The sequence below is a fragment of the Balaenoptera acutorostrata genome, chromosome 1 (assembly GCF_949987535.1).
Source record: "Balaenoptera acutorostrata chromosome 1, mBalAcu1.1, whole genome shotgun sequence".
Lineage (NCBI taxonomy): Eukaryota > Metazoa > Chordata > Mammalia > Artiodactyla > Balaenopteridae > Balaenoptera > Balaenoptera acutorostrata.
In genome coordinates, this window is record NC_080064.1 from 175,649,695 (window position 1) to 175,663,093 (window position 13,399).

Below are 13,399 nucleotides of genomic sequence, written 5' to 3' on the forward strand. Positions count from 1 at the left end.
AGGGTGCACCCAGGTGTTCTGAGACCCAGCCCTGGGCTCGTTCCTTGCACAAGGGGTTAGTGAGCCCCTTCCATGTTCAGGCAGGACCCTCAGAAGCATGGGGAAACCCCTGTAGTCTCATTTCAAATGATGCAAAAATGAAGCCTGTGCTACTGGTCGGGGTGTGGGTGGGGGGGAACTTGCCCTTGAGCCAAACACACCAGGTTTCAAGTTCTGACTCTGCACCTCCTACTATGTGGGTAATCTTGGGCAACTTACCAGAGCTCTCTGAGCCTCAGTTCGTTTATCTGAAAAAGTAAATATGCCCACCACACAGAGCTGTCATGAAAATAAAATTAAAGGAGATTAATATTTGTTAAGTTGATAGCCCTGGTACTTAATAAAAGTTGGTCTCCCTCCTACTTGTTGCCACCTGAATTCCTTTATCCTAGAACAAAGCGTGTGGTTACAGACTACATGCATGAACGAAGCATTGCTAAAGTGTAATCAGTGACTTAACAAATAAAAAATACACAGGAGATCCTACTCTGGCCAATAACAGAGTCTGAGGGCTTTAGATGTCCAGGACGAAGGGCATCTCTAGTTTGATTAGAGAGTTGAGGAGAACAGGAAAAGGTGGGAGAAGGGAGCCCAGGGCAGGATAGACCAGAGATGTCCAATAGAAATATAATGCAAGCCACATGTGTAATTCCAAAAGTTCTAGTAGCCACATTAAAGAAAGTAAAAAGACACAGATGGTATTCATCTTAATAATATATTTTTTGAACCCAATATATCCAAGATATGATCATTTCAACTTGTATTCATATAAAATTTATGAATGAGATATTTTATGGGTTTTTTCTTTTACTAAGTCTTCAAAATCAGTATGCACATTACACCTACAGCACATCTCAATTCAGACTAGCCGCCTTTCAAGAGCTCACCGTATTGGACCACGCAGGTGTAGACAAATCCCCATGTGCCAGCCACTGTGCTGGGTTAAGAGGTCTAGGACTAGAGCATGGTTCCTGCTCTCAAGGGTCTCACTGTCTAGTTTAGGATGTAGGACAAATGGGGGACATTTGTATCCAAAAATATACATTTGTCTGCAGGTTCCCAAGCTACTTATCATTAGGCACTAAACCTGCAGCTCAATCCTTTTCCTAAGAGCCTTAGACATACCTTAACCACATGGACAATATTCTTTCCCATTGTCCACATAAACAGCTGTCATATTATGCATCTGATTTGGGGGTTTAGAACATACAGCACCCTAGGGAGCAGTTTAAGGGAAAGGGGAGGTGCCTTGCTCTCTAATCCCTTTAGGCTATATAGCACCCACTTCATCCTTGCTGAGCCCAGATTCCAGGCAAGTAGGAAAGAAACTGAAAGCAGAGTCTCAGCCCTCCTTGAACCGGTTACCTGTCTCTTGGGCCAGAAGCAGCAGCAGCAGGAGAAGCCATCCATGCTGAAGAGGCAGCTGCTCTCACCACCTGCTCTCTACCACCCTACCCTGGCCTCTTTCCCTTGCCCCTCCCTTGAGAGCCTCTTCATTTCCTCCACTGCCTGGCTGGGCTCAGAGGGAGACACACCACCCCACCCCCCCGAAATGAAACACCAGAGGCTGGCGCTGCTTGCAGAGCAATCTTCATGCTGTGTCGGTGTGGGCCTCAGCAAACCCACAAATTGAGATTTGCTTTAGATTCCCTAGTGTTTTTTTGGAAACCTTTCTCCCTTTCTGCAATTCCACCCCTGCTCCCACCCTGAGGTCCTTCCTTAACTATTCCTGCTGAGAAACTAATTCATACTAAGGAGTTAATGATGACTCAGTGGGCCATCTTTCCCAGGGATATTTGCATCACTAAAAGACCAGATAAAAAGAATATCTAAAATGTATTGAGTGCTTGCTGGGTGCTAGGTGCTATGCTAAGAAGATAATGACTTACCCTAGGGAATACGCGGACAATGGTGGAATTTCAAGCAAGCTGACACCAGGTGGAACAGAGGTATCTTCCTGGTTGTTTTAAAATCATACCTTGTAGACAACCGCTATGCAAGCCTACCTAGGGGGAATAGTCGGTGGAGGATATAGATGATCAGCACTATTTTTTCGTTAACTTTGAAACTTTAGAGCTATCTTCTTTGTCTATGGATTGGGGGTAAATGTATGGATTAGGTTTGTTTGTTTTTATCCACTCATTCAATCAACAAATATTTATTGAGTGCCTACTCTGAGCCAAGCACTGGGGTAGGTGCTGGAGATACAGCAGTGATCCAGACAGCCAGAGCCCTGCTCTCCTGGAGCTCGCAGGACAGTGGGGGGAGACAGACAATCAAGAGACAATAAAAGAGAATTACAGGGGCTTCCCTGGTGGCGCAGTGGTTGAGAGTCTGCCTGCCAGTGCAGGGGACACAGGTTCGAGCCCTGGTCTGGGAGGATCCCACATGCCGCAGAGCAACTAGGCCCGTGAGCCACCACTACTGAGCCTGCGCGTCTGGAGCCTGTGCTCCGCAACAAGGGAGGCCACGATAGTGAGAGGCCCGCGCACCACAATGAAGAGTGGCCCCCGCTTGCCACAACTAGAGAAAACCCTCACAGAAACGAAGACCCAACACAGCCAAAAATAAATAAATTAATTAATTAAAAAAAAAAAAAAAGAGAATTACAGATTGTGCTCATCCCTGCAAACAAAATGGACCCAGGAGGGTGATGGAGATAAACCAGGGAGCGGGGAGGAGACCTCCGGGAGGGGGTAAGGTGGTTTTTTCCTGCATCATTCCTGCGCTGCTTCTTAGCCCTATCTGCTTCTTCTTCCTCCTTCACCCACCTGTGGCTCTACTCTTCTCCATCCAAGCACACTCCTGGGAGTTCTCGGCCAGTTTTATGGCTTTAACCACCTTCTATACATCTCCCAAATTTATATCTCCAGCCCCAACAAATCCTATGAGAGCACCAAACCCGTAAATTCAACTGTCAACCTCATTGTCACCCCTGGAAAGTCTACCAGCAACTCGAAATTAATATGCCCCAAAAAAGACATTGATTCTCCAGCTCCCCCAACTTGTTTCTGCTCTCCTCACCCTGTACTCAGTAAAACACACCACTATCCCCTCCAACAGCTCAAACGAAAAGTTTAGGAGTTGTTTCTTTTTTGCATTTTTAAATATTTGGAATAGGTAATTGTGATAGGCAGAATAATGGCCTTTAAAGATGTCCATATTCAAATTCCCGAAATCTGCGAATGTTACCTTACATGGCTAAAGGGACTTTGCACTTGGGGTTAAATTAAGAACCTCGTGATGGGGAGATTATCCTGGATTGTCTGGGAGGGTTGAATCTAATCACAGGAGTGCTTAAAAGGATCTCTGGCTGGCTTAGCATCACTAATCATTAGGGAAATGCAAATCAAAACCACAATGAGATGTCACCTCACACCTGTCAGAACTGCTATCATCAAAAAGATAACAAATAACAAGTGTTGGTGAGGATGTGGAGAAAAGGGAAGACTTGTGCACTGTTGGTAGGAATGTAAATTGGGGCAGCCAATGTGGAAAACAGTATGGGGATTCCACAAAAAATTAAAAATAGAACTACCATACAGTCCATCGATTCCACTCCTGAGTATTTATCCAAAGAAAACAAAAACACTAATTAAGAAAGATATATGCACCCCTATGTTCATTGCAGCTTTATTTACAATAGCAAGATATGGAAGCAACCTAAGTGCCCATCAGTAGATGAATGTATAAAAAAGATGTGGTATGTATACATACAATGAAATATACTCAGCCATAAAAAAGAATGAAATCTTTGCAACATTTCAACAAGAATGAAATCATTTGCAACAACATGGATGGACTTAGAGTGTACTATGCTAAGTGAAATAAGTCAGACAAAGACAAATACTGTATGATTTCACTTATATGTGGAATCTAAAAAACAAAACAAATGGACAAACATAAAATAGAAACAGAGGGGGCTTCCCTGGTGGCGCAGTGGTTGGGAGTCTGCCTGCCAGTGCAGGGGATGCAGGTTCAAGCCCTGGTCTGGGAGGATCCCACATGTCACGGAGCAACTGGGCCCGTGAGCCACAACTACTGAGCCTGCACATCTGGAGCCTGTGCTCCTCAACGGGAGAGGCCGTGACAGTGAGAGGCCCGCGCACCGCGATGAAGAGTGGCCCCTGCTCGCCGCAACTGGAGAAAGCCCTCGCACAGAAACAAAGACCCAACACAGCCAAATAAATAAATAAGTAAATAAATAAATAAATAAATAAATAAAAATAGAAACAGAGTCATAGATACAAAGAACAAACAGGTGGTTGCCAGAGGGGAAGGGGTAAGGGGAGGGGAGAAATACGTGAGGGAGATTAAGAGATACAAATTTCCAGTTGCAGGGTAAATGAGTCACAGGTATGAAATGTACAGTGTGGGGAATACAGTCAATAATAATGTAATATCTTTGTATGGTGACAAATGGTAACTACACTTATTGTGGTAATCATTTTGAAATGTATAGAAATATCAAATCACTATGTTGTGTAAAAGGAACTAACATAGTGCTGTAGGTCAATTATACCACAAAAACAAGCAAACAAGCTGATAGAAAAAGAGATCAGATTTGTGGTTACCAGAGACAGTGGGTGGGGGGAGGGGGAATTGGATGAGGGCAGTAAAAAGGTACAAACTTCCAGTTCTAAGATAAATAAGTACTAGGGTGTAATGTACAACATGAGAAATTTAAGAACACTGCTGTATGTTACATATGGAAGTTGTTAAGGAGTAAGTAAATCCTAAGAGTTCTCATCACAAGGAAAACATATTTTTCTATTTCTTTAATTTTGTATCTATATGATATGATGGATGTTCACTAAACTTACTGTGGTAATCATTTCATGATGTACGTAAGTCAAATCATTGTGCTGTACACCTTAAACTTATATGGTGCTGTATGTCGATTATATCTCAGTAAAACTGGAAAGAATAAAAAGGACCTCTGGCTGTGGTCAGAGGGATATGACTATGGAAGGACATTAGAGACATGCAACATTGCTGGCCATGAACCAAGGAATATGGGCAGCCTCTAGAAGCTAGAAAAGGCAAGGCAACAGATTTTCCTCTATAGCCTCCAGAAAGGAACACAACCTTTCTGACACCTTGATTTTAACCCAGTGAAACCCAGGTCAAACCTCTGATGTGCAAAATTATATGATAATAAATTTTGGCTGTTTTAAGCCACTGCATTTGTGGTAATTTGTTATAGCAGCAATAGAAAACTAAGAAAGTAACATAGTCACATGATTCAAAATTCAAGAAATACAAAATGATGTACAATGACAAGACTCCTTCTCACCCTGCCCCCACCCACCTAGTTCCCCTCCCAAAAAGTACCCAGTGCTACCAACTTCTTGGTATATTCTTCCAGAGATATTTTATGCATATATAAGCAAATGGGACTAGATGTATTTTTCCCCTTTTATTATATACCAATGGTAGTATACTGTACATACTGTTAAGACATTTTTTAACACAGTGATATATACTAGAGATTTTTCTTTGGAGTTTTTCATTGTTTTATTCTGGTTCCACAGCATTCCATTGAATAGATATACCATAATTATTCAGACAGTCCCTTTTTGATGCTTTTCCCCAAGCTTTCCTATCACAAACAACGCTCAATGGAAAAAAAAAAAACACAACCTTGAACTAGCAGCATTTTGCACAGGACTAAGTGTGTCTGTGGGACAAATTCCAGGAGTCATCCCAGATCCTTCCTTTCCTTCATCCCCATCCAATTCAGTGTCACATCCTATGAGTTCTATCTCCACTTCTTTCCTAGTGCTCCATCTCCATCCGTTTCAAGCCACTATCATCTCTGGCTGGGGACAGCACAGTGGACGCATCTATGTGAGAGTTTGGTATGGAAGGCCCTCCATTCCCTAAGCTTGCATCTTGCCCTTTTGGGGAAGAGCTCCCTTAGGACCTTGGGTTTCTTGTCTCTGAAATATGATCAATGAGACTAGGTGTCCTGATTTTTTGCGGATAAATGAATGGTGTTTGCCAAGACTTCAGTGACGGGGCTCCAGTTAGAGGCTCTCAGATAAAAGAAACTTGTTCAACCTGAAAGGAAGATCAGACAAGTACCTCGGCGTCCTGGAATAGACAGCATCTTTTTTTTTCTTTTTGAATAACTACTTTGGGAGCAGTCCATAGGCATTAAGAACATACATAAAATGACACACCACTGTTGATAATGAAAAAAACAGCATTTGATCATTTCCAGCTTTATAAATTTTAAAAAAATGATTCAGTTACAACAAAAAATGTTTAGATACTTTAGCAAGTATCACCTTGCAGGACCATAATCACATTTAAGCCACTGACTTACTCTTTTTTTTTAAAAATTTATTTTATTTATTTATTTTTGGCTGCATTGGGTCTTCGTTGCTGTGCACGGGCTTCCTCTAGTTGTGGTGAGCGGGGGCTACTCTTCATTGCAGTGTGCGGGCTTCTCATTGCAGTGGCTTCTCTTGTTGCAGAGCATGGGCTCTAGGCTCACGGGCTTCAGTAGTTGTGGCACGCGGGCTTAGCAGTTGTGGCTCACAGGCTCTAGAGCGCAGGCTCAGTAGTTGTGGCGCATGGGCTTAGTTGCTCCGCGGCATGTGGGATCTTCCCGGACCAGGGTTCGAACCCGTGTCCCCTGCATTGGCAGGCAGATTCTTAACCACTGCGCCACCAGGGAAGCCACTGACTTACTCTTAATGGAAAAAATTCACACTGCATCTATTTACTATAGTATTTCTAAGCATAATTACAGCGGATTGAATGCAATGTGATATACACCAAAATTCATATGGATGTCATAGAATGACAGCATTGTACAAGTAACATTAATGACCTCCAACAAACACATGTTAAATTAGACTGGTCAAGCTAAATGGAATGTTGGAGCCAAACAGAAATGTAGTGGAATTCAGATTGTCTAGTAAGACTTGAAACTATACATTAGGATGACATAAAAACTAAATACTGGTAGAACCCTAACAAAATACTAGCAGCAACTGTTACAGCCCTCTTAAAATCTTTTCAAAATCTAGCAAATAAGGATAATACCATTTTTGAGAGAGTATAAAACTTTATATACTTCAGCATAACCTATTTGCTTTAAATCAGGCATTTATTTTTAAGACTGGGAGTATATTCCAGCTGTTGCTTTTCATAAAAGTTTTAAAATTAAGCGGATTTAATGCTGGAATGCAGAATCCTCCTTGGGCATAAAAACCCCAAAATGAACTGTAAATATATCTTGGTTCAGAAAGCAAGATATTTGAATCACTTGAAGTTTGCAGTACTAAATAAAATATCAACATCTTTTAGCTAGGTTGTTTGAAGGGCCAAGCAATAATTTGAGGACTGTCCTAATTCAGTGCCCAATGCTGAAAGTATATATAAAACTCCTACTTGTTACAGCAGGCCATGGAGAAAGCCAGAAATACTTTTCAATTTCAGGCATAAATTAAGAAAATAGCACCTAATAAGCTCTCTTGCTTACAGCACAAAGAAACACTGGCAAAACTCTTAATTCCTAGATGCATGTGCTGTTCTCAGTTTTGTTTTTTGTTTTAAAGTTCATTGACTAAGAGGAAGGGAACTGGGGAAAGGAGGAGGACTAAATGAAAACATTTTAAATGGAATGGAACGAGTTTGGCTCTTAGATATCTGAACAATAAGATTTTTAAAGGAGCTACATAGGTAGCCAAGCAGATTAAAACAAAGCTGCCTGCATGTAGTTCAAATACAGTTTACCTGGTATAAATGAAGACCATGGAATAGACGTCATCTTAATTGCAACTCTAATATGTGTTTTCCTCTTGTGGGTTTCCAAAACATCTAATGGACCAGGAACAAGATAAGAGTTTTTAGGAGTGGAGACAAATTCACTTTGAATAAGACCCTGAGATTAAAATTCTGCCTTTATTCTATTTAGCTACAGCCTAAACCCTACCCTGAGGGTGCTTGGGGAAATTCCAGGATGGGAACTGGTTCAGAGAGTCCAGTCCTGGTAGAGGAAATAAAAGTAGTCAAGAAAGGAGTACTGCCGAGGTGAGGCCCCTGTCACTAGAAATCTGAAAATGAAAACCCAGGGAGATAACAAAGGAACGCATCAGATTTATGTCACGTTTGCCTAAGCATAATCTCTCTTCCCTTATAATAAAAATTTTAGCAGGTATTTATTGATCATTTACTGTGTGTCATGCATTTTCACAAATGCTTTTATTTAATCTTCCTAACATCCCCATTTTCCCATTTTGCAGATAAGGAAACTAAGGGTCAGGGAGAATTTTCGTTTTCTAGACTTTAAATGGTTGAGCCCCTCATCACACAGTAAAAACTAAGGACATGTGGAAACCTTGATAACATTCTTGAACAGTTACAATACACATAAGGGTGGATGATCTCCACAATGAATTTCAGTCTGTTAATACGTACAGTAATATACACATATGCTCCAGACAGCAGTGTTGTGTAAGATCGCAGACTCTATAGTGAGACTTCCTGGGTTCAAGCCTGGTTCCATCATTACCAGCTGTGTGGTCTTGGACAAACTCCTTTCTCTCTCTGGGACTATTTACCTTATGGGGTTGTTGAGAGGATTACATGACTGAAGATAGTTAAAGCACTTAGAGCAGTGTGTGGCACTCAGTTAATGTTGGGCGCCTGTCCCGGTTCATATGGTTTAGCCAGCGTACCAGCCCTGGGCTAGATGACACACAGAAAGCACTCACCGCAAGGATGGTCTCCTGGAATCGTCACATCATCCAACAACGAAATCATTCTTCCTTTTCTACAGTAGAGGGGTCTGAAACTCCAAAACTACCCCAATGTCACACAATCATCTAAGTAGCAGCATTGAAATCCAAACCCTGCTTTGTCTGCTTTTGAAGTCTGGTCTCAGTAACAAGCACAGAAGCTGGCGGTGCTGGCGTGTGTCCTGTTCTCTGGCAAATCTGAGACATGATCTGCTCTCCCTGCTTACAGGTACAGGGACCCGTGCACACGCATGCACAGGCACATGCACATGCAATATTGCAGTGGGAAACTTCCCCCGCGCCTGTGCCTTTTGCTGACTACACACCCAACAATTTCTGGTCTGAAAGGCACTTTCCCAGAATGGAGTTGACAGCGGTTTTGGAAATGACTCAAACTAATTGAATTCTTGACATGGCAAGTTGCTGGGGACATTGGATCCTTCTTATTTCCAGCTGCATGAAAGCAAGAAGCTTTGCCAAACCAAAGAAGATCAAGCCATGGGAGAGAATACACGTTCAGTGCCAGATGCTCTTTATAGCAGTAAACAAATGGTTCGACCACCTTAAACTTTTGGTTTTCATAATTCAGTGTCCAGGTGGGGGAGGGTAACAAGCAGAGGGGTGCATGGGAGAATTTTTGCACCTGTCTACAATACAATAATGATCCTGCTGAGAGGTCCCTTGAAGATGAAACAAAATACTTGCAAAAAGTAAGCAATGACAAGATTTCGCATCACACAGCTCCTTACCACCATACTCCATCCTGCACACACCCCTCTCTCTTACAATTAAAAGGCCTCAAAATTTCCACCATGTAGGAAATTAGTCTCTCTCCCTCTCTTCCCCTTTCCTCCTCCTTCCCATCCTCTCTCTGTTTTTCTCTTCCAGGAAGAAACTCTTGAATGTCAGACGCTAGACATTATCTAGTACAGACCATCAACTTGAAAGTCAGGAAAACCTGGGTTTGAATCCTTGTTATGGCACATTATGCAAGTTACTTAAACCCTCTGTGATTCAGTTACCTCATCTGTAAAATGGGCTTAAAAATAATACTTACCTGATGGGACTGGTGTGAGTACTGAATGAGCTAATGCTTGTAAGATCCTTAGGGCAGAGCCTGGCACATAGCCTATGCCCCCAAAATGTTCCTTGTAGTATCACCCAATCCACCCTCTTCATTTTACAGACAAGGAAACTGGATTTAGAGAAAAGTGATCTATCCAAAGTCATATGGTGAGTGAATGGCAGAGCCAAGTCTGGGTCCAGGCACCCCAGCCAGGCCCTCTTCCTGCTGTACCACACATCGCATAGTATATTTCCCGCCAGTCATGACCTTCGAGCAGAATGAGGTTGGGACACTTTCCGGTTGGTCATGTCCGTGCTGAGCTGCTGAGTTCGGCAGAGCCAGGGCCAAGAGCATCCTGGGTTGCTGGTCCCGCTGTGGTCAGGGGCCGGCTGAGCATGAGGGGAAGTGCTGCTTACGTCTCATAATGACGCACAGTCTCCAGGACTATCACACCCTGCTAGAGCCAATTTCCACAGAGCGCTGAGCAACCGTCCTCTTATTATTAATTTACATTCTGGAAGCTGAAGCTCCAGAAAAGTTGACTGGATAATGTCACCCTCAACAGCTTTCAAATGTTCTGGTAACAGACAAAACCTCTGCCTCCAAACCAGCCTCCAATCCACATCCCTGAGGCCAGAGGCGCTTGCACGCTCTCTGTCTCTCTGTCTGTCTGTCTGTCTCTCTCTCTCTCTCTCTGCCCCCCAGGACCCTCTCCCAGTGCTGACAGACTGCAGAGACTGGATCGTTGTCTGTACTATGACCTGTTTTTGCCCACATGGTACCATTTCACCCCAAATGCTCTTCCCTCTCCCTTTTCGTAAAGAACACACACACACACGTACATACACACGCACCATCACCCACATGCCCAAGGGCTTTTGTTCCCTAGAGAAAGTGTTCAAATCGTCCACAACAATATTTGGTTCCAGCGTGGGAGGATCAGAAACCTGCAACCGGGGCAGGTGCAGTTCCAGGTGTTTCCAGAGATAACAGACCCATTAGTTCTGACAAACGTTCCCACGTTCCTGCCTCTAATCTGTGCCAAACTTTCCAAATCCAGCCAGAGCCTGGAGCTCCTCGCAGACCATCCAGGATGTCTCTGATCTAGTCAGTGGCCGGGTGGCCACGGCTGCACAGACCAACAAAGTTTTTCTCACGTGTCAGCCAGCCACACCCTCTGCTCACAACAAACAGAGGCAAGGGGATATGGGGGCTAACTGGCCTGGAAGATGGGAGGGGAGGGAGGGATCATGGTGATGATGATGGTAATTCTGTAGCGGAAAGATCACTGGCCTGGAAGGCAGGAGGCCTGTGTCCTAATCCTGGCCACTGAGTGAAGTGCATGCTCTTGGGCCAGTCACTTAACCTCTCTGTGCCTCGGCGCCCTCACCTGCTATAGCAGTGGGCTTGCCTGAGGGTCTGAAGGAAGTCTCTCAGGGTAAGGTTTCTATAGTGACCATCTTCAGTCCCGATGGCACACATGGGCAATTAGGGGCAAACCACGGCAGGGCTCAGCGTTAACCAGAATTCTCACCACTTCCAGCCACTTCTGGCTCACACTTTCTCCCCAGTGAAAGGTCAAAAGGAAGGACTCTTGCAAAGTGGGTAAATGCCAAAGAGGATTTGTTCACTTGGGGGCAAGGGTCAAGGGTCTGGGCTGGTCCCCAAGTCCTTCTGATGTCCTTTTTAACATTTTTGGAGCCCAAGGCAGGGCCCAAGTTATCTCCAAGCTCCAAGTCCATCTGCCTCTTGGGCTTCAGAGACGGAAAGCAGAGCTCTCAGCGGCAGTTAGGAGACTTGCCAGATGGCTGGCTGGTCATGGCAGAGCTGACCTAATCCAGGTCCCCTACCTCCTACTCCAGAGCTAGGAAGCGTTGGCATGTGTGACAGCAGTGGTAGCCTCTGTGACAGACAGTGTCAGCTTGTGCTGCAGGCTCCCCCATCACTAAGGCTTAGAGGCAGTGAGAGAACAGTGCAGGTTCCCGTTCCCCTTCAACCTTAAGGGTTCAATTCACCCTTCTTCTCCCACTTGACATCTGTCTTCCCTTGCTGACTGTCCAAACTGTAGACTTGAGACTGCAGCACCAGGGCAGAAGCAACATCCTAATGTACTCTGTTAGCCAGGACCTCCAATTGCATAGTGTCAAATATCTAGAATATAATCCTTTCTAGATATAGCTCCTAATGACTCTGTTTCTCTTATAAAACCTTAACTATTACAGATAATGAAGATATGACATGTCAATATTTGTGGATGCACCTAATGCAGTCCTTCAAGAAACAATTACAGCCTGAAATGTGAGTATTAGAAAAGCTGAAAATCAACGGTCTCAGCAACTATTTCAAGTAACAAACAAATAAAAAAACAAGAGAACCACAAAGAAGAGCAAATCAAACCCAAAGAAAGTAGAAGGAAGGAAATAATAACTAGAAGAGTGGAACATTCATACAATAGAAAAGTCACACAATAGAGAAAATCAACAAAGCCAGGAATGAACTCTTTACAAAGATTGATCAAACTGGTAAACCTCTAGCAAAACTGTTCAAGAAAAAGAAAAAAAATACACTTAACAATATTAGAAGTAAAAAGTAACACGTTACTAAAGACGCTACATACATTAAAATGATAAAAAGAGGATATCAAGAATAATTTTATTTTGATAAATTTGACAATTTTTTAAAATTGGCAAATGCCTTGAGAAATAGAGCATGTCAAAACTGACACAAGAAAAAAATTAGAAAATATAATACTCCAATATCTATTTAAACATTGAATGAATACTCCAATATCTATTTAACACTGAATGAATACTCCAATATCTATTTAACATTGAATGGATACTCCAGTATCTATTTAAACTTTGACTCTATTGTTAAAAACCTTTCCACAAAGAAAACTCCAGGTCCAGGTAGCCTCATTGGTAAATTCCCTCAAACATTTAAAGAAGAAATAGCACCAATCTTAGACAAACTCTTCCAGATAATTGATAGAGACATTTCTTAACTCATTTTATGAGGCCAGCATAAATTTAATAACAAACTTGAAAAGGACATTACAAGAAATGAAAATTACAGACCAGTCTCTTTCTCATGAATGTAGACACAAAAGTTGTAAACAAAATATTAGCAAACAGAAACTATTTGTGTATCAAAAATCACTGAACTGTACACTTAAAAGGGTGAATTATTGTGTATAAATCATATCTCAATAAATTTGACTTCTAATAAAGGAAAAATGGATCTTAACTCACACATTATCAAACTTCCAATAGATTGTAGATATATATAAATGTGAAAAGCAAAACAATAAGGCTCTTAGAAAAAAAATAGGAAGATGTCTTCATGACCTTAAGGTAGGCAAAAATTTTTGTAACAAGTTTTTAAAAACTACTAATTATGGGCTTCCCTGATGGCACAGTGGTTGAGAATCTGCCTGCCAATGCAGGGGACATGGGTTCGAGCCCTGGTCTGGGAAGATCCCACATGCCGCGGAGCAACTGGGCCCGTGAGCCACAACTACTGAGCCTGCGCGTCTGGAGCC